The sequence below is a fragment of the Rhamphochromis longiceps genome, linkage group LG22 (genome assembly GCF_057381845.1).
Source record: "Rhamphochromis longiceps isolate RC_006_pf linkage group LG22, R_longiceps_female_GT1.1, whole genome shotgun sequence".
Taxonomy (NCBI): Eukaryota; Metazoa; Chordata; class Actinopteri; order Cichliformes; family Cichlidae; genus Rhamphochromis; species Rhamphochromis longiceps.
In genome coordinates, this window is record NC_140577.1 from 14,135,590 (window position 1) to 14,156,373 (window position 20,784).

Below are 20,784 nucleotides of genomic sequence, written 5' to 3' on the forward strand. Positions count from 1 at the left end.
ACATGTTACTCCTAAAGTGGCTGCATATCTGTGTACGTGTGCTGACCCTGTAACAGACCTGTGACCTATCCAGGATGTATCCTGCTTTTCACACATCAAAGTTGGGATAGGTTGATAGGTAGCGTTGGCTGAGGAAATCCAAATCATGTGACGTCACCCTGAGATGCTTCTGAGAAACAAACTCACTAATAAGCTGTTGAACTGCATGCCAGTCAAACAGATACGTTTACTGTGTTTGTGTTTCAGAGATGATGAAAGTTTCCGCGTTCCTCTTTACATTTTCCATTAGTACACACCCATCCTGACATTCCTCCTGTCAGTCAGCTCTCTGGGTGGAAGAGAACAAAACACATAAATAAATGTTTAAGACAGGAGCTACTTAAACTGTTAATGTTCCTTTATTTGTTTTGCACACAGGTTTATCATTAAAAATCTTACCAACAATGACATAAACTACTTATCTTTATAATCTTTATAGAGAAATAAATAAAGTTGAAATTCGTATGTATTTCTTATGCCCAGCAGCAAAGCCAGACTGTGACTTTAGGCCTGTCTTCTTACAATTACTTGTGTGTGTGTGTTCTGAGTTTTCATCAGAGCCAGAGGTCAGCTACTCTTCACTGAAGTTTTCCACCAGTCCCACCACATTACACAATATGACACACATTAGCTGGTTCAGTGTTTAAATGCTGTAGGCCACAAATGATGCATTTTTCTGATTATTACAGATACAAACACTTTTTATCCCCTCCTTGAATCGCCACCTTATCGTGGTGGAGGGGTTTGTGTGTCCCAGGGATCCCAGGGGCTATGTTGTCTGGGGGCTTTTGCCCCCTGGTAGGGTCTCCCATGGCAAATTGGTCCTGGGTGAGGGACCCGACAAAGGCAAGGCAAGTTTATTTGTATAGCACAATTCAACAACAAGGTGATTCAAAGTGCTTTACAGAGACATTAGAAACAAAAACAAATAAAAAGCATGATTTAAAATTGATTAAAACAAGCAAATAAACTAACTAACTAATTAACAAACAAACAAACAAACAAACAAACAAAACAGTATATAAAATCAAAACAGATAAAATCAGAACAGTAGATAAAATCAGTAGTTAAATGTAAGTTTTGAAATTTAAGCTTAAAAGTGTGGATTTGGTGCTTTATTCAAATGCAGCTGAGAACAGGTGAGTCTTCAACCTGGATTTAAATAAACTGAGTGTTTCAGCTGATCTGAGGCTTTCTGGGAGTTTGTTCCAGATATAAGGAGCATAAAAGCTGAATGCAGCTTCTCCGTGTCTGGTTCTGACTCTGGGAACTGATAAAAGACCGGATCCAGATGACCTGAGGGATCTGGAAGGTTCATACTGGGTCAGGAGGTCATTGATGTATTTTGGTCCTAAACCATTCAGAGCTTTATAGACCAGCATCAGAACTTTAAAGTCTATCCTCTGACGGACAGGCAGCCAGTGTAAAGACCTCAGAGCTGGACTGATGTGGTCCACTTTTTTGGTCTTAGTGAGGACTCGAGCAGCAGAGTTCTGAATGAGCTGTAGTTGTCTGACTGATTTTTTAGGTAGACCTGTAAAGATGCTGTTACAGTAATCAAGCCTACTAAAGATGAATGCATGGACTAGTTTTTCCAGGTCCTGTTGAGACATCAGATCTTTTATCCTTGAAATATTCTTGAGGTGATAGTATGCTGACTTTGTTATTGTCTTAATGTGTTTTTCTAAGTTTAGGTCTGCATCCATCACTACACCCAAATTTCTCGCCTGGTTTGTGGTTTTTAGATGTATAGATTGAAGTTCTCTGGTGACCTGTAATCGTTTTTCTTTGGCGCCAAAGACTATTACCTCAGTTTTGTTTTTGTTTAGCTGGAGAAAATTGTGGCACAACCAGTCATTGATTTCCTCAATGCATTTACCAAGAGCCTGCACAGGGCCTTGGTCTCCTGGTGACATTGTGATATATATTTGTGTGTCATCTGCATAGCTGTGATAGTTTATTTTGTTGTTGTTTATAATCTGTGCCAGTGGGAGCATGTAAATGTTAAACAGAAGGGGTCCCAAGATAGAACCTTGGGGAACTCCACATGTGATACTTGTCTGCTCAGATGTGAAGTTACCTATTGATACAAAGTATTTCCTGTTTTCTAAGTATGTTTTGAACCAGTTTAGTACAGTTCCTGAAAGACCTGTCCAGTTCTCCAGTCGTTTGAGTAATATGTTGTGGTCAACTGTATCAAATGCTGCACTGAGATCCAGTAAAACTAGGACTGACATTTTTCCACTGTCTGTATTCAGACATATGTCATTAAACACTTTGGTCAGAGCGGTTTCAGTGCTGTGGTTCTGTCTAAAACCTGACTGGAAGGCATCGTAGCAATTATTCTGTTTTAAGTAATTGAGCTGTTGAGAAACTGCTTTTTCAATGATCTTACTTAAAAATGGGAGATTTGAGATCGGCCTGTAGTTGTTCATTTGTGTCTTGTCAAGATTGTCCTTTTTCAGTATAGGTTTAATTACAGCAGTTTTTAGTGATTCTGGAAACACACCTGATAATAAAGAAAAGTTGACGATCTGTAACATGTCTGACTCTAAAGTCTTTGAGACCTTTTTGAAAAAACTTGTTGGCAGGACATCTAAACAGCAGGAGGAGGAGTTCAGTTGACCTAAGATGTCCTCCAGGTCTTTGCTGTTAATAGGTTTAAACTGTTTCATGGTATTTAAACAGTTTTTTGGTGGACACAGTACATATCCTGGATCTGCTGTTGATGTACCAATAGCTTGTCTAATTTTTTGGATTTTTTCTGTGAAGAATTTGGCAAAGTCATTGCAGGCCATGGTCGCCCAGCCTCGCCCCCCTTAGTTCCTCCTTACCATCTTCATGCTCTGTCTCCGCAGTCTGATGTGTGATGTGTGAAGGGTCCGGGCTGTGAGGATTATGGCAGTGGTGACTTTTCCCAGGAGAAGCTGGGACCCTGTTTACTAGAAGGTTTTAAAATCTCTGTACTTTTAAGTGACAGAAGGAGACATGTGGCCTGGTCAAAACACAGAGAGATGCACTCTAAAAGATCTTTAAACATAGTAAACATACCTTGTGTGCCACAGACTGCTCCCAAACACGAGGGGACAAGTAATACCTCTAAAACACTTAAGTTGGCTTTATTAAACGTTAGATCTTTAGCTGGGAAAACAATTTTAATTAATGATTTAATCACTGAGCACAGCCTTGATTTTATGTTTTTAACTGAAACTTGGTTGGACCAAAGTAACAGTGGAGCTGTTCTCATCGAGACGACCCCTCCTAACTACAGTTTTATCAGTGAGGCCAGGGTGAGCAGGAGAGGAGGGGGGGTTGCTGTCTTATTTAATGAATCATTTCAATGTAAGCAGCTATCTCCTGGAAGTTTTCAGTCTTTTGAATATGTGGCTTTACAGCTGAAGGCCCCATCCAAAGTTGTGTTTCTTAATGTTTACAGGTCTCCCAAATACTGCACAGACTTTTTTAATGACCTCAGTGAACTGCTGTCTGTGATCTGTGTTGATGTTGACTGTGTAATTATTGTTGGGGATTTTAACATCCATGTGGACAACCCTCAGGACAAAGGGACTAAAGACCTGAGTAACATTCTGGGCAACTTTGGGCTGACTCAACATGTAACAGAGGCCACACATAATAGAGGACACACTCTTGACCTACTGATCTCCAAAGGCCTGAGCATTTCAAAGGTTACTGTGTCTGATGTGGGCATGTCTGATCATTACTGTGTTTTCTTTGAAAGTAAAATCTCAGCCCACACAAATATATCAACAACAGTGATCACAAAACGGTGTATAACTGAACACAGTAGTGCAATTTTTAACCAGGTCTTCCCATTAACACCTGACCTGTCCAGAGGGTCAGTCAATGAGCTCGCCAATAGCTTCAATGCTAACATGTTAAATGTAATGGACACTATTGCTCCCATTAAGGTGAAGGTTATCTCTGGAAGGAAAAAGTCTCCATGGAGAAACTCCACAAACAGCAAACCTCCACAAAAATGAAAAAAGAGAGTGTAGGAAAGCTGAGCGCAGATGGAGAAAAACAAACCTCCAGGTTCATTATGACATTTATAAAGAGAAACTTCACAATTATAATTTACAACTGAGGAGTGCAAGGAGGTCCTACTTCTCTGACATCATCACTAAAAACAGCCATAATGCTCGGGTCTTATTTTCTACAGTTGACAGGCTAACAAACCCTCCTGTGTCAGTGGCAGCTGAACTTCATTCGACCATGGCCTGCAATGACTTTGCCAAATTCTTCACAGAAAAAATCCAAAAAATTAGACAAGCTATTGGTACATCAACAGCAGATCCAGGATATGTACTGTGTCCACCAAAAAACTGTTTAAATACCATGAAACAGTTTAAACCTATTAACAGCAAAGACCTGGAGGACATCTTAGGTCAACTGAACTCCTCCTCCTGCTGTTTAGATGTCCTGCCAACAAGTTTTTTCAAAAAGGTCTCAAAGACTTTAGAGTCAGACATGTTACAGATCGTCAACTTTTCTTTATTATCAGGTGTGTTTCCAGAATCACTAAAAACTGCTGTAATTAAACCTATACTGAAAAAGGACAATCTTGACAAGACACAAATGAACAACTACAGGCCGATCTCAAATCTCCCATTTTTAAGTAAGATCATTGAAAAAGCAGTTTCTCAACAGCTCAATTACTTAAAACAGAATAATTGCTACGATGCCTTCCAGTCAGGTTTTAGACAGAACCACAGCACTGAAACCGCTCTGACCAAAGTGTTTAATGACATATGTCTGAATACAGACAGTGGAAAAATGTCAGTCTTAGTTTTACTGGATCTCAGTGCAGCATTTGATACAGTTGACCACAACATATTACTCAAACGACTGGAGAACTGGACAGGTCTTTCAGGAACTGTACTAAACTGGTTCAAAACATACTTAGAAAACAGGAAATACTTTGTATCAATAGGTAACTTCACATCTGAGCAGACAAGTATCACATGTGGAGTTCCCCAAGGTTCCATCTTGGGACCCCTTCTGTTTAACATTTACATGCTCCCACTGGCACAGATTATAAACAACAACAAAATAAACTATCACAGCTATGCAGATGACACACAAATATATATCACAATGTCACCAGGAGACCAAGGCCCTGTGCAGGCTCTTGGTAAATGCATTGAGGAAATCAATGACTGGTTGTGCCACAATTTTCTCCAGCTAAACAAAAACAAAACTGAGGTAATAGTCTTTGGCGCCAAAGAAAAACGATTACAGGTCACCAGAGAACTTCAATCTATACATCTAAAAACCACAAACCAGGCGAGAAATTTGGGTGTAGTGATGGATGCAGACCTAAACTTAGAAAAACACATTAAGACAATAACAAAGTCAGCATACTATCACCTCAAGAATATTTCAAGGATAAAAGATCTGATGTCTCAACAGGACCTGGAAAAACTAGTCCATGCATTCATCTTTAGTAGGCTTGATTACTGTAACAGCATCTTTACAGGTCTACCTAAAAAATCAGTCAGACAACTACAGCTCATTCAGAACTCTGCTGCTCGAGTCCTCACTAAGACCAAAAAAGTGGACCACATCAGTCCAGCTCTGAGGTCTTTACACTGGCTGCCTGTCCGTCAGAGGATAGACTTTAAAGTTCTGATGCTGGTCTATAAAGCTCTGAATGGTTTAGGACCAAAATACATCAATGACCTCCTGACCCAGTATGAACCTTCCAGATCCCTCAGGTCATCTGGATCCGGTCTTTTATCAGTTCCCAGAGTCAGAACCAGACACGGAGAAGCTGCATTCAGCTTTTATGCTCCTTATATCTGGAACAAACTCCCAGAAAGCCTCAGATCAGCTGAAACACTCAGTTTATTTAAATCCAGGTTGAAGACTCACCTGTTCTCAGCTGCATTTGAATAAAGCACCAAATCCACACTTTTAAGCTTAAATTTCAAAACTTACATTTAACTACTGATTTTATCTACTGTTCTGATTTTATCTGTTTTGATTTTATATACTGTTTTGTTTGTTTGTTTGTTTGTTAATTAGTTAGTTAGTTTATTTGCTTGTTTTAATCAATTTTAAATCATGCTTTTTATTTGTTTTTGTTTCTAATGTCTCTGTAAAGCACTTTGAATCACCTTGTTGTTGAATTGTGCTATACAAATAAACTTGCCTTGCCTTTGTCGGGTCCCTCACCCAGGACCAATTTGCCATGGGAGACCCTACCAGGGGGCAAAAGCCCCCAGACAACATAGCCCCTGGGATCCCTGGGACACACAAACCCCTCCACCACGATAAGGTGGCGATTCAAGGAGGGGATAAAAAGTGTTTGTATCTGTAATAATCAGAAAAATGCATCATTTGTGGCCTACAGCATTTAAACACTGAACCAGCTAATGTGTGTCATATTGTGTAATGTGGTGGGACTGGTGGAAAACTTCAGTGAAGAGTAGCTGACCTCTGGCTCTGATGAAAACTCAGAACACACACACACACACACAAGTAATTGTAAGAAGACAGGCCTAAAGTCACAGTCTGGCTTTGCTGCTGGGCATAAGAAATACATACGAATTTCAACTTTATTTATTTCTCTATAAAGATTATAAAGATAAGTAGTTTATGTCATTGTTGGTAAGATTTTTAATGATAAACCTGTGTGCAAAACAAATAAAGGAACATTAACAGTTTAAGTAGCTCCTGTCTTAAACATTTATTTATGTGTTTTGTTCTCTTCCACCCAGAGAGCTGACTGACAGGAGGAATGTCAGGATGGGTGTGTACTAATGGAAAATGTAAAGAGGAACGCGGAAACTTTCATCATCTCTGAAACACAAACACAGTAAACGTATCTGTTTGACTGGCATGCAGTTCAACAGCTTATTAGTGAGTTTGTTTCTCAGAAGCATCTCAGGGTGACGTCACATGATTTGGATTTCCTCAGCCAACGCTACCTATCAACCTATCCCAACTTTGATGTGTGAAAAGCAGGATACATCCTGGATAGGTCACAGGTCTGTTACAGGGTCAGCACACGTACACAGATATGCAGCCACTTTAGGAGTAACATGTGTGTCTTTGGACTGTAGGAGGAAGCTGGAGTGTCCAGAGAGAATTGTCAGGGAAAACATGACAACTCCACACTAAGTGTTAAATATAATGTCCAAGCCTAAATTCAGTGTTTAAATGTGAATGGGATTTGTTATTACATAAACATACAACAATTAGCAGTAACTCACATTTTATCTTTTTTATTTTATACAAGAAATGCATAATAACTGTAAGTTAAAAATCATATTTATAAAAACGAGAAAGGACCATTTTATCTCTTCAACAATTGCTTTTTAATTTTAGTGAACATGTTTTGTAACCAAGGCAGCACTGTGGTTAGCACTGTTGCTGCACAGCAAGAAGGTCCTGAGTTCAATTCCAACATCAGGCCGGGGTCTTTCTGTGTGGAGGTTGCATGTTTGCCGATGGGTCAGTGAGATGTCGTCTTTCTCACCCGATGACACGGTCATGGCTGAAAACTCACTGATTCTGATCCGTCGGCGGGTCCGCGCTTTGTGTTTACGCTCTTCTTGTGATTATGAAGCTGCAGGTTTGATCTCTCTCCAAACAATATTGACTGAACCAACAGCAAAAGAAGATCCAAACTACACTTCACATAAACATCGTCATGAATTCCCTTAGTTTCGCTGTTTTGCTTCCACCACGGTAAAAATCACTTCATGCACAGCTTTCTCTCTCTCTCTCTCTCTCTCTCTCTCTCTGTGTATACTCCAAGAACAGTTTCCCGTCTAAAAATCTGTTTTTTGCATTATTCACTTGCTTGTTACGCACAAGTTGTTTACAGCTCTGTCAGACACTGTTTTTTTTCCTTTTACTTACTTCCAAAAAAAGCCCCATTTCTGCTGTTCAATGGGCTTCTCAACAAATTTAAACTTTTTAAAATTATGCAAAATTGCAAACGCTCAGCTGTGTCTCTAATAAAACCTTTGTAACTTTGCTCTGCTTCACTTCAGCAGCATCAGGTAATGTTCATATGTTGATTAATGGTTTTCTTTCGTTTTTGATCTACTGCAGAATATTTTTACAAAATCCCAGGCCAGGAAAATCACCTTCATGTTTTTCTCTGTTTTATCCTCTTTGACACAAAGGCATCTGCTGTGATGCTTATACACCTTTGCTGAAGTCTTGCAAGTGTCAGATTTCTATTTATAGATATAAAAATATAGAAATGTACTGAATGTGTCTGAATTATAATATTTCTGACTGTCTGAGGCAAAATTTTCCTGATTCAAATCAAATCGAATTGAATTGAATCCTAGATTGAATCGATTCGGGAACTTGTGAATTGGAATTGAATCGATTCTAGAAATCAGTGACGAAACCCAGCCCTACTTAGGAACACCTTGCTGGTGCTGGCTTGCACCCAGTACAGAGGACAGGTCAGAGCTAAAGAGAAACGACATCCAGATTACCTCAAAGTTTGACATTTAACAAAACAATAGAGAAAAGCAGTAACTTCCAGGACACAGACTGATGGGGTTCAAGCAGAGAAAGGAGGAAACAGCTGTCTTGTTTACCTCCTACGCAAACCGGATGTTTGATATAGAGAAACAAGAGAGAGAGGACCATTACAGAGTTCCTATGAGCAGCCACAGCAGACATGATTTCTCCATCATGCTTCTTGTGTTCTTGATCCATTTCTTTTTTTGAACAGTTCAGTCACATCCAGTAAAAGCCCTCATCCTTCTTTCTCTGTGAGCGAGTGTTTTGATTGCCTCCACTGTTCTGCTTCTTATATTTCAATACATGAATAAATAATAAATAAAGCAATCAATTATACTGTAAATGATCATAATTATACTGTATATAAATTTTGTCTATAATTCGTAAAATCTGGATATTTTAGAAATCCCAGTAAGTGCCTTTAAACCTTTTATGGACTCCATCAAACTAACTGAACCTTCAGGGGAGAAAAGTCAATGCAGATAAAAACCTAAAACTGGATTTCAATAAAGATTTAACTTCTGGCAAAGCTGCTAAAGCAAATGAAAACCATCAACAAAACTTCATTGCTGATGAAAAGGAAACATTAAAGAATTGCTCGAAGGAAAACCATCAACTACAGCTGGTACAGTCCTGCACACTTACCAATGAGAGAGTCCGAACAGGTTGAATCTCCCGTGGTAATACTAGGTATGGACCGATCCGATATTACGTATCGGTATCGGTTCGATACTGACCTAAATTACTGGATCGGATATCGGAGAGAAATAAAAAATGTAATCCGATCCATTAAATATCCCATAGCGTAACTCAGCTCATAACCTTAGCAGTATGCCTCACGTGATAGAGCAGCTGTGGCGTGCGAGACCTGTCGGCAGTCGGGTTGAGCATTTGGAGCCTCGCTACCAAACCAATATTTCATCTCCCAGAAAGTTATCCCAAGAACTAAAGCAAGTTTGTCTAGCAAAGTTTTGCCAGGGGGGCAGGTGGGGCATCAACAGGGAAAGGGGGGCACAAAGAAATATCTTTCTTTCTTATTTTCATTTAAAATGTCTAGCTTTTAATAAATAGTTATCTGAATCTTACAACCAAAGTTTTAATCTGATGTAAAATGTATAGAAATCCATTACTGTATATAGTAACTATTAAGTCTAATATACCCTAGTAAGCTGTAGTACTTTTTCCTTTGGGAAGGTGCCATCTGTGCAGTCTGCAGTTCTGTTGTAGAAAGATTTTGAATCTATTTAATTATTGTAGGAATCGATTTCGGTTCAATTTTTTATACATGCATTAAATTAAAGTTGATTACGTTGATTGAGCAGGTTGCTGGTTCGAGTCCCGGCTCCAACAGTCTCGGTCGTTGTGTCGTTGGGCAAGACACTTCACCCGTTGCCTACTGGTGGTGGTCAGAGGGCCCGGTGGCACCAGTGTCCGGCAGCCTCGCCTTTGTCAGTGCGCCCCAGGGTGGCTGTGGCTACAATGTAGCTGCCATCACCAGTGTGTGAATGTGTGTGTGAATGGGTGGATGACAAAATGTAGTGTAAAACGCTTTGTGGTCCATAGTAAAGCGCTATACAAATACAGGCCATTTACCATTTTTTTATACAAAAAGCAGCAAGATTTTAAATAAACTGTTTTATTGATTGAAAAAACACTATATCGGATTCATATCGGTATCCAAATTTATGATATCAGTATCGTCTCGGACATGGTATCGTGCCATCTCTAGTTAGTACTGGAGGGTCGAATGACTGCAGAGTGGACCCAGATCTGTACCATAGAGAGTAAGTGACACATTAAGAAAAAAAAGTTTTATTTTTCTGATTCTCCTTTATAGATGTGCACTAGCTGTACAGGAGAAAAGGGGATGACAGTTGAGTCAGTGTCACAAACACACACAAAGTTGTGTATTTAAGGGAAATGTAAAGAGAAGCGCTGAAACATTCATCTTCTCTGACACACACAAATAACAAAAATGTCTCTGTTTCACTGGCATGCAGTTCAACAGTTTATGGTGAGTTGGTTTCTCACACACACCTGAAGATGAAGTTGAAGTTGATGAAGTCAAATGCATTGATGAGTGCAGCACTCTGACATCCCAAAAGCTGTACAAATGTGAGAAAATGAGCCACATCTTGTCCAGAGAGCACGACTGTGACTTCATGTTAGACCCTCCTCAGCACTCCCTGAAATAAAACAGAGACACAGACTTTATGATCAGTTTATTTGAACATTTGATCAGGGCCTCAGTCGCAACTGTGTACTTATGTAAACCTGTGATTGTATATTCTTACTCTTTTCTCATCAATGCTATGTTGTGTACGTGCTTGGCTCTCTCTCTGTGGATCTTATCATAAATAAGTATGTCTGTGTTTCATTGTGTGTTTTTTTTAAAGGAGGATATATATTTAGTTTCTTTTCTGTGAAAATGTGATAAAGGTTTGCAGCATTACCCATGATCACAGTAAGTTCACTGGAATCCTGCTCATCCAGTTTGTTTTGTTGTTGTTTGTTGATTGTAGCTGATGTTAGAAAAGCTTTAGAAAGGAGTTCCACCTCCACTACATGCTACATCAACACGTTCTCACTCCTAACTAGTCATATACACGTAAAATCTCTGTCTTGTTCCTGTTTCTTTCATTTAAGGAATATTTCTAAACTGCAACATATGGTCTCCTTAGCTGAACTGGAAAAAATTGTCCATGCATTTGTGTCATCGCGTTTAGATTATTATAATTCCCTGTTTACCAGCTTGGATAAATCATCACTTTCTCGCCTCCAAGCTATACAAAACGCGGCAGCCAGACTACTAACTTGCTCTAGCAAGCGAGCTCACATCACTCCTATTTTATGTTCTTTACATTGGCTCCCAATAGATTTTAGAATTCGTTTTAAAATTATTGTTTTAACGTACAGCGCACTAAATGGCCAAGCCCCAGATTATTTATCCAAGCTTCTCACAAAATACACTACTGCTCGCCGTCTCCGCTCACAGACTAAGAGTTTGTTTGTTTCTCCCAGAACACGTCTGAAGACGAAAGGGGTCTGTGGCACCAATGCTGTGGAAAAGTCTACCTCTACAACTACGTTTGGTTGACTCTGTGGAATCTTTTAAAAAGCAGTTAAAAACTTTACTGTTCAAACAAGCTTTCTGTTGACCAATGCTTTTTACATTTTTATATTTTTAATTTACATTTAAACTCTATATTGTGTATATTGTGCAGCTGATTGACTGAGCAATGTCATGACGTGTGTGTACTGATGGAAAATATAAAGAGGAACACGGAAACATTCATCATCTCTGACACAGTAGAAATATCTGTTTGACCGGCAGTTCAACAGCTTATTAGTAAGTTTGTTTCTCATTATTATTTGTAAATATGTATACAAATGGTTGGTTTTTTGTACTGTTTTTATCAATAAATCTCAGCAACAAAGGACAAACACCCATGTGTGTTGATTTCTCCCTAAGATGGCAAACTGAAACACTCCAAGTTGGTGACTTTTGGAGATTTATTTCCCTGGATGATTGAGAATGCATCAAGATGAAACACAAAAGGAAGTTCACAGCTTTTAGCAGCTCCCCCACCCCCTCATCCACACACCCCCACTCCCCTCCCTCCTGAATTCCTTTTTAACTACCTAATATACATATGAATGACTAGCCAATTTAGCTTCCACTTGGCTGAAGCTAAAGCTTAGCTAAAAGCCTACCAGCCATTTGGCTGGTGGCGGGTTTTATAGGTAGAAAGGTAGAAGCCTGGGACTCCTAGTGTTAAATCTCTTTTTGTAGCTTAATTTTTCCTACCTGCTGCTTAATCTATAGGCATCAGAGATGTACCGGCCTTCTCTTGAGCAGGTTTCATTTTTCCCTGGTTTTACTACCACACTGTTCACTAAACGCAGCAAACCTTCACCATCTTATCCAGAAGGGTCACCTCTTCACCCTCACATGGAAGAAGTAATCTGATTGGCATGGTGGTTTGTTTGAAGCAGGTCCCTTGTGTAGCGCTGGAACCCAGTCATGATGTTTCATCCATTTCATAGGCTGGTTTGCTGCAATAATGGCAAATAATTAGCAACTCTATAAATAGAAGGTAGTTCTGCAAAATCACTCAGTAGGATGTTTGTTCTAATTTGCTATGAGCTCAGAGCGCATCGAAAATGAAACTAATAGGCTATAAAGAGTGATATGAACATATAGAACTTACCGGAATGAAAATGTCTGGAGCACCAACAGATATTTGGAGATGGAAGAGAACTGCACGTCAGCTCGTCTCACAGCTGCTATCCAGGCTGGACGCCTTCGTTTGCTAACATCGATACACGAGCTGCTTCCAGGTTGGGAAAGAATGAAAAGATAAACCATTTTCAACCTTATTCTCTTGCCGGTCGTGCGATCGAACATTGCAGCCGACCACACAGCAAATACGAACCGTGGCTGTTGTGTGTGCTCCCTTTTCACTTGCGCTAGACCCCCAAAATGGCGGATCGGGCCAAAATCCTTTCCACGCCCACCCCCGTGACATCACGCTCCAAAGCCCTATTGGGACCCACACCCAGTTTCACACCTTGGCTCAGGCGATTAGAGGATCATCAGGGGGTCCTTTTGTCCCTCCGTGGGGGGAAACTCCCACTAGGTTTATATCTGGGACTCTCCACCATTTGACCTTAGAACTGAAGAAGCTTCTCGGATGAGAGGTGAAACGTCTTCAAGCAACTTAAAGAAGTCCAGACGCTTTTCTTTGCAAGCTCCTTTGAATAAAACCCCACAGGTGAGGAAAATAAAATCCATGACCCAGAAACGAACTGACATAAGGAAGTAAAACTTAAAGTGTGGGATTTTGTGCTGTGTGTGCATGAATATTACTGAACAAAATTTTTAAACATGATAAGAATAACAATTATTTACTTGACTGAAATTTATTATGACCCAAATTTAAGGGGATTAGTGAAAAGGTGAGCCACTTTCTGAACTTGTGTTCCTTTTCCCCCAGTTTTTTTTATTGCCATTGTTAAAACTTTACTCCACTTCAGGAGATGCACATAAAGCTTTTGAGCTGTAAACATTTAGATTACCTGGTTAGTGGAAATGTTTTGGATTTTTTTTTTTTTGTTTCACTGTAAATAGCAACAAGTATTTAATAATGCAAAAAACAGATTTTTAGACGGGAAACTGTTCTTGGAGTATACACAGAGAGAGAGAGAGAGAGAGAGAGAGAAAGTTGTGCATGAAGTGATTTTTACCGTGGTGGAAGCAAAACAGCGAAACTAAGGGAATTCATGACGATGTTTATGTGAAGTGTAGTTTGGATCTTCTTTTGCTGTTGGTTCAGTCAATATTGTTTGGAGAGAGATCAAACCTGCAGCTTCATAATCACAAGAAGAGCGTAAACACAAAGCGCAGACCCGCCGACGGATCAGAATCAGTGAGTTTTCAGCCATGACCGTGTCATCGGGTGAGAAAGACGACATCTCACTGACCCATCGGCAAACATGCAACCTCCACACAGAAAGACCCCGGCCTGATGTTGGAATTGAACTCAGGACCTTCTTGCTGTGCAGCAACAGTGCTAACCACAGTGCTGCCTTGGTTACAAAACATGTTCACTAAAATTAAAAAGCAATTGTTGAAGAGATAAAATGGTCCTTTCTCGTTTTTATAAATATGATTTTTAACTTACAGTTATTATGCATTTCTTGTATAAAATAAAAAAGATAAAATGTGAGTTACTGCTAATTGTTGTATGTTTATGTAATAACAAATCCCATTCACATTTAAACACTGAATTTAGGCTTGGACATTATATTTAACACTTAGTGTGGAGTTGTCATGTTTTCCCTGACAATTCTCTCTGGACACTCCAGCTTCCTCCTACAGTCCAAAGACACACATGTTACTCCTAAAGTGGCTGCATATCTGTGTACGTGTGCTGACCCTGTAACAGACCTGTGACCTATCCAGGATGTATCCTGCTTTTCACACATCAAAGTTGGGATAGGTTGATAGGTAGCGTTGGCTGAGGAAATCCAAATCATGTGACGTCACCCTGAGATGCTTCTGAGAAACAAACTCACTAATAAGCTGTTGAACTGCATGCCAGTCAAACAGATACGTTTACTGTGTTTGTGTTTCAGAGATGATGAAAGTTTCCGCGTTCCTCTTTACATTTTCCATTAGTACACACCCATCCTGACATTCCTCCTGTCAGTCAGCTCTCTGGGTGGAAGAGAACAAAATGACTTTGCCAAATTCTTCACAGAAAAAATCCAAAAAATTAGACAAGCTATTGGTACATCAACAGCAGATCCAGGATATGTACTGTGTCCACCAAAAAACTGTTTAAACACCATGAAACAGTTTCAACCTATTAACAGCAAAGACCTGGAGGACATCTTAGGTCAACTGAACTCCTCCTCCTGCTGTTTAGATGTCCTGCCAACAAGTTTTTTCAAAAAGGTCTCAAAGACTTTAGAGTCAGACCTGTTACAGATCGTCAACTTTTCTTTATTATCAGGTGTGTTTCCAGAATCACTAAAAACTGCTGTAATCAAACCTATACTGAAAAAGGACAATCTTGACAAGACACAAATGAACAACTACAGGCCGATCTCAAATCTCCCATTTTTAAGTAAGATCATTGAAAAAGCAGTTTCTCAACAGCTCAATTACTTAAAACAGAATAATTGCTACGATGCCTTCCAGTCAGGTTTTAGACAGAACCACAGCACTGAAACCGCTCTGACCAAAGTGTTTAATGACATATGTCTGAATACAGACAGTGGAAAAATGTCAGTCTTAGTTTTACTGGATCTCAGTGCAGCATTTGATACAGTTGACCACAACATATTACTCAAACGACTGGAGAACTGGACAGGTCTTTCAGGAACTGTACTAAACTGGTTCAAAACATACTTAGAAAACAGGAAATACTTTGTATCAATAGGTAACTTCACATCTGAGCAGACAAGTATCACATGTGGAGTTCCCCAAGGTTCTATCTTGGGACCCCTTCTGTTTAACATTTACATGCTCCCACTGGCACAGATTATAAACAACAACAAAATAAACTATCACAGCTATGCAGATGACACACAAATATATATCACAATGTCACCAGGAGACCAAGGCCCTGTGCAGGCTCTTGGTAAATGCATTGAGGAAATCAATGACTGGTTGTGCCACAATTTTCTCCAGCTAAACAAAAACAAAACTGAGGTAATAGTCTTTGGCGCCAAAGAAAAACGATTACAGGTCACCAGAGAACTTCAATCTATACATCTAAAAACCACAAACCAGGCGAGAAATTTGGGTGTAGTGATGGATGCAGACCTAAACTTAGAAAAACACATTAAGACAATAACAAAGTCAGCTTACTATCACCTCAAGAATATTTCAAGGATAAAAGATCTGATGTCTCAACAGGACCTGGAAAAACTAGTCCATGCATTCATCTTTAGTAGGCTTGATTACTGTAACAGCATCTTTACAGGTCTACCTAAAAAATCAGTCAGACAACTACAGCTCATTCAGAACTCTGCTGCTCGAGTCCTCACTAAGACCAAAAAAGTGGACCACATCAGTCCAGCTCTGAGGTCTTTACACTGGCTGCCTGTCCGTCAGAGGATAGACTTTAAAGTTCTGATGCTGGTCTATAAAGCTCTGAATGGTTTAGGACCAAAATACATCAATGACCTCCTGACCCAGTATGAACCTTCCAGATCCCTCAGGTCATCTGGATCCGGTCTTTTATCAGTTCCCAGAGTCAGAACCAGACACGGAGAAGCTGCATTCAGCTTTTATGCTCCTTATATCTGGAACAAACTCCCAGAAAGCCTCAGATCAGCTGAAACACTCAGTTTATTTAAATCCAGGTTGAAGACTCACCTGTTCTCAGCTGCATTTGAATAAAGCACCAAATCCACACTTTTAAGCTTAAATTTCAAAACTTACATTTAACTACTGATTTTATCTACTGTTCTGATTTTATCTGTTTTGATTTTATATACTGTTTTGTTTGTTTGTTTGTTTGTTTGTTTGTTTGTTAATTAGTTAGTTAGTTTATTTGCTTGTTTTAATCAATTTTAAATCATGCTTTTTATTTGTTTTTGTTTCTAATGTCTCTGTAAAGCACTTTGAATCACCTTGTTGTTGAATTGTGCTATACAAATAAACTTGCCTTGCCTTTGTCGGGTCCCTCACCCAGGACCAATTTGCCATGGGAGACCCTACCAGGGGGCAAAAGCCCCCAGACAACATAGCCCCTGGGATCCCTGGGACACACAAACCCCTCCACCACGATAAGGTGGCGATTCAAGGAGGGGATAAAAAGTGTTTGTATCTGTAATAATCAGAAAAATGCATCATTTGTGGCCTACAGCATTTAAACACTGAACCAGCTAATGTGTGTCATATTGTGTAATGTGGTGGGACTGGTGGAAAACTTCAGTGAAGAGTAGCTGACCTCTGGCTCTGATGAAAACTCAGAACACACACACACACACACAAGTAATTGTAAGAAGACAGGCCTAAAGTCACAGTCTGGCTTTGCTGCTGGGCATAAGAAATACATACGAATTTCAACTTTATTTATTTCTCTATAAAGATTATAAAGATAAGTAGTTTATGTCATTGTTGGTAAGATTTTTAATGATAAACCTGTGTGCAAAACAAATAAAGGAACATTAACAGTTTAAGTAGCTCCTGTCTTAAACATTTATTTATGTGTTTTGTTCTCTTCCACCCAGAGAGCTGACTGACAGGAGGAATGTCAGGATGGGTGTGTACTAATGGAAAATGTAAAGAGGAACGCGGAAACTTTCATCATCTCTGAAACACAAACACAGTAAACGTATCTGTTTGACTGGCATGCAGTTCAACAGCTTATTAGTGAGTTTGTTTCTCAGAAGCATCTCAGGGTGACGTCACATGATTTGGATTTCCTCAGCCAACGCTACCTATCAACCTATCCCAACTTTGATGTGTGAAAAGCAGGATACATCCTGGATAGGTCACAGGTCTGTTACAGGGTCAGCACACGTACACAGATATGCAGCCACTTTAGGAGTAACATGTGTGTCTTTGGACTGTAGGAGGAAGCTGGAGTGTCCAGAGAGAATTGTCAGGGAAAACATGACAACTCCACACTAAGTGTTAAATATAATGTCCAAGCCTAAATTCAGTGTTTAAATGTGAATGGGATTTGTTATTACATAAACATACAACAATTAGCAGTAACTCACATTTTATCTTTTTTATTTTATACAAGAAATGCATAATAACTGTAAGTTAAAAATCATATTTATAAAAACGAGAAAGGACCATTTTATCTCTTCAACAATTGCTTTTTAATTTTAGTGAACATGTTTTGTAACCAAGGCAGCACTGTGGTTAGCACTGTTGCTGCACAGCAAGAAGGTCCTGAGTTCAATTCCAACATCAGGCCGGGGTCTTTCTGTGTGGAGGTTGCATGTTTGCCGATGGGTCAGTGAGATGTCGTCTTTCTCACCCGATGACACGGTCATGGCTGAAAACTCACTGATTCTGATCCGTCGGCGGGTCCGCGCTTTGTGTTTACGCTCTTCTTGTGATTATGAAGCTGCAGGTTTGATCTCTCTCCAAACAATATTGACTGAACCAACAGCAAAAGAAGATCCAAACTACACTTCACATAAACATCGTCATGAATTCCCTTAGTTTCGCTGTTTTGCTTCCACCACGGTAAAAATCACTTCATGCACAGCTTTCTCTCTCTCTCTCTCTCTCTCTCTCTGTGTATACTCCAAGAACAGTTTCCCGTCTAAAAATCTGTTTTTTGCATTATTCACTTGCTTGTTACGCACAAGTTGTTTACAGCTCTGTCAGACACTGTTTTTTTTCCTTTTACTTACTTCCAAAAAAAGCCCCATTTCTGCTGTTCAATGGGCTTCTCAACAAATTTAAACTTTTTAAAATTATGCAAAATTGCAAACGCTCAGCTGTGTCTCTAATAAAACCTTTGTAACTTTGCTCTGCTTCACTTCAGCAGCATCAGGTAATGTTCATATGTTGATTAATGGTTTTCTTTCGTTTTTGATCTACTGCAGAATATTTTTACAAAATCCCAGGCCAGGAAAATCACCTTCATGTTTTTCTCTGTTTTATCCTCTTTGACACAAAGGCATCTGCTGTGATGCTTATACACCTTTGCTGAAGTCTTGCAAGTGTCAGATTTCTATTTATAGATATAAAAATATAGAAATGTACTGAATGTGTCTGAATTATAATATTTCTGACTGTCTGAGGCAAAATTTTCCTGATTCAAATCAAATCGAATTGAATTGAATCCTAGATTGAATCGATTCGGGAACTTGTGAATTGGAATTGAATCGATTCTAGAAATCAGTGACGAAACCCAGCCCTACTTAAGAACACCTTGCTGGTGCTGGCTTGCACCCAGTACAGAGGACAGGTCAGAGCTAAAGAGAAACGACATCCAGATTACCTCAAAGTTTGACATTTAACAAAACAATAGAGAAAAGCAGTAACTTCCAGGACACAGACTGATGGGGTTCAAGCAGAGAAAGGAGGAAACAGCTGTCTTGTTTACCTCCTACGCAAACCGGATGTTTGATATAGAGAAACAAGAGAGAGAGGACCATTACAGAGTTCCTATGAGCAGCCACAGCAGACATGATTTCTCCATCATGCTTCTTGTGTTCTTGATCCATTTCTTTTTTTGAACAGTTCAGTCACATCCAGTAAAAGCCCTCATCCTTCTTTCTCTGTGAGCGAGTGTTTTGATTGCCTCCACTGTTCTGCTTCTTATATTTCAATACATGAATAAATAATAAATAAAGCAATCAATTATACTGTAAATGATCATAATTATACTGTATATAAATTTTGTCTATAATTCGTAAAATCTGGATATTTTAGAAATCCCAGTAAGTGCCTTTAAACCTTTTATGGACTCCATCAAACTAACTGAACCTTCAGGGGAGAAAAGTCAATGCAGATAAAAACCTAAAACTGGATTTCAATAAAGATTTAACTTCTGGCAAAGCTGCTAAAGCAAATGAAAACCATCAACAAAACTTCATTGCTGATGAAAAGGAAACATTAAAGAATTGCTCGAAGGAAAACCATCAACTACAGCTGGTACAGTCCTGCACACTTACCAATGAGAGAGTCCGAACAGGTTGAATCTCCCGTGGTAATACTAGGTATGGGCCGATCCGATATTACGTATCGGTATCGGTTCGATACTGACCTAAATTACTGGATCGGATATCGGAGAGAAATAAAAAATGTAATCCGATCCATTAAATATCCCATAGCGTAACTCAGCTCATAACCTTAGCAGTATGCCTCACGTGATAGAGCAGCTGTGGCGTGCGAGACCTGTCGGCAGTCGGGTTGAGCATTTGGAGCCTCGCTACCAAACCAATATTTCATCTCCCAGAAAGTTATCCCAAGAACTAAAGCAAGTTTGTCTAGCAAAGTTTTGCCAGGGGGGCAGGTGGGGCATCAACAGGGAAAGGGGGGCACAAAGAAATATCTTTCTTTCTTATTTTCATTTAAAATGTCTAGCTTTTAATAAATAGTTATCTGAATCTTACAACCAAAGTTTTAATCTGATGTAAAATGTATAGAAATCCATTACTGTATATAGTAACTATTAAGTCTAATATACCCTAGTAAGCTGTAGTACTTTTTCCTTTGGGAAGGTGCCATCTGTGCAGTCTGCAGTTCTGTTGTAGAAAGATTTTGAATCTATTTAATTATTGTAGGAATCGATTTCGGTTCAATTTTTTATACATGCATTAAATTAAAGTTGATTACGTTGATTGAGCAGGTTGCTGGTTCGAGTCCCGGCTCCAACAGTCTCGGTCGTTGTGTCGTTGGGCAAGACACTTCACCCGTTGCCTACTGGTGGTGGTCAGAGGGCCCGGTGGCACCAGTGTCCGGCAGCCTCGCCTTTGTCAGTGCGCCCCAGGGTGGCTGTGGCTACAATGTAGCTGCCATCACCAGTGTGTGAATGTGTGTGTGAATGGGTGGATGACAAAATGTAGTGTAAAACGCTTTGTGGTCCATAGTAAAGCGCTATACAAATACAGGCCATTTACCATTTTTTTATACAAAAAGCAGCAAGATTTTAAATAAACTGTTTTATTGATTGAAAAAACACTATATCGGATTCATATCGGTATCCAAATTTATGATATCAGTATCGTCTCGGACATGGTATCGTG

The 20,784-nt window shown here is 39.5% G+C and overlaps 1 long non-coding RNA gene across 1 annotated transcript; it reads right to left on the reverse strand.

The window, feature by feature from the left end:
* Positions 1-11,069: 11,069 nt before the first annotated feature.
* On the reverse strand, positions 11,070-13,688 carry LOC146643712 (uncharacterized). Its single transcript, XR_014909362.1, has 2 exons — positions 12,762-13,688; positions 11,070-12,606 (listed from the first exon to the last, which is right to left on the reverse strand). It is a non-coding gene; the product is annotated as an uncharacterized LOC146643712 (long non-coding RNA).
* Between the last annotated feature and the right edge of the window lie 7,096 nt (positions 13,689-20,784).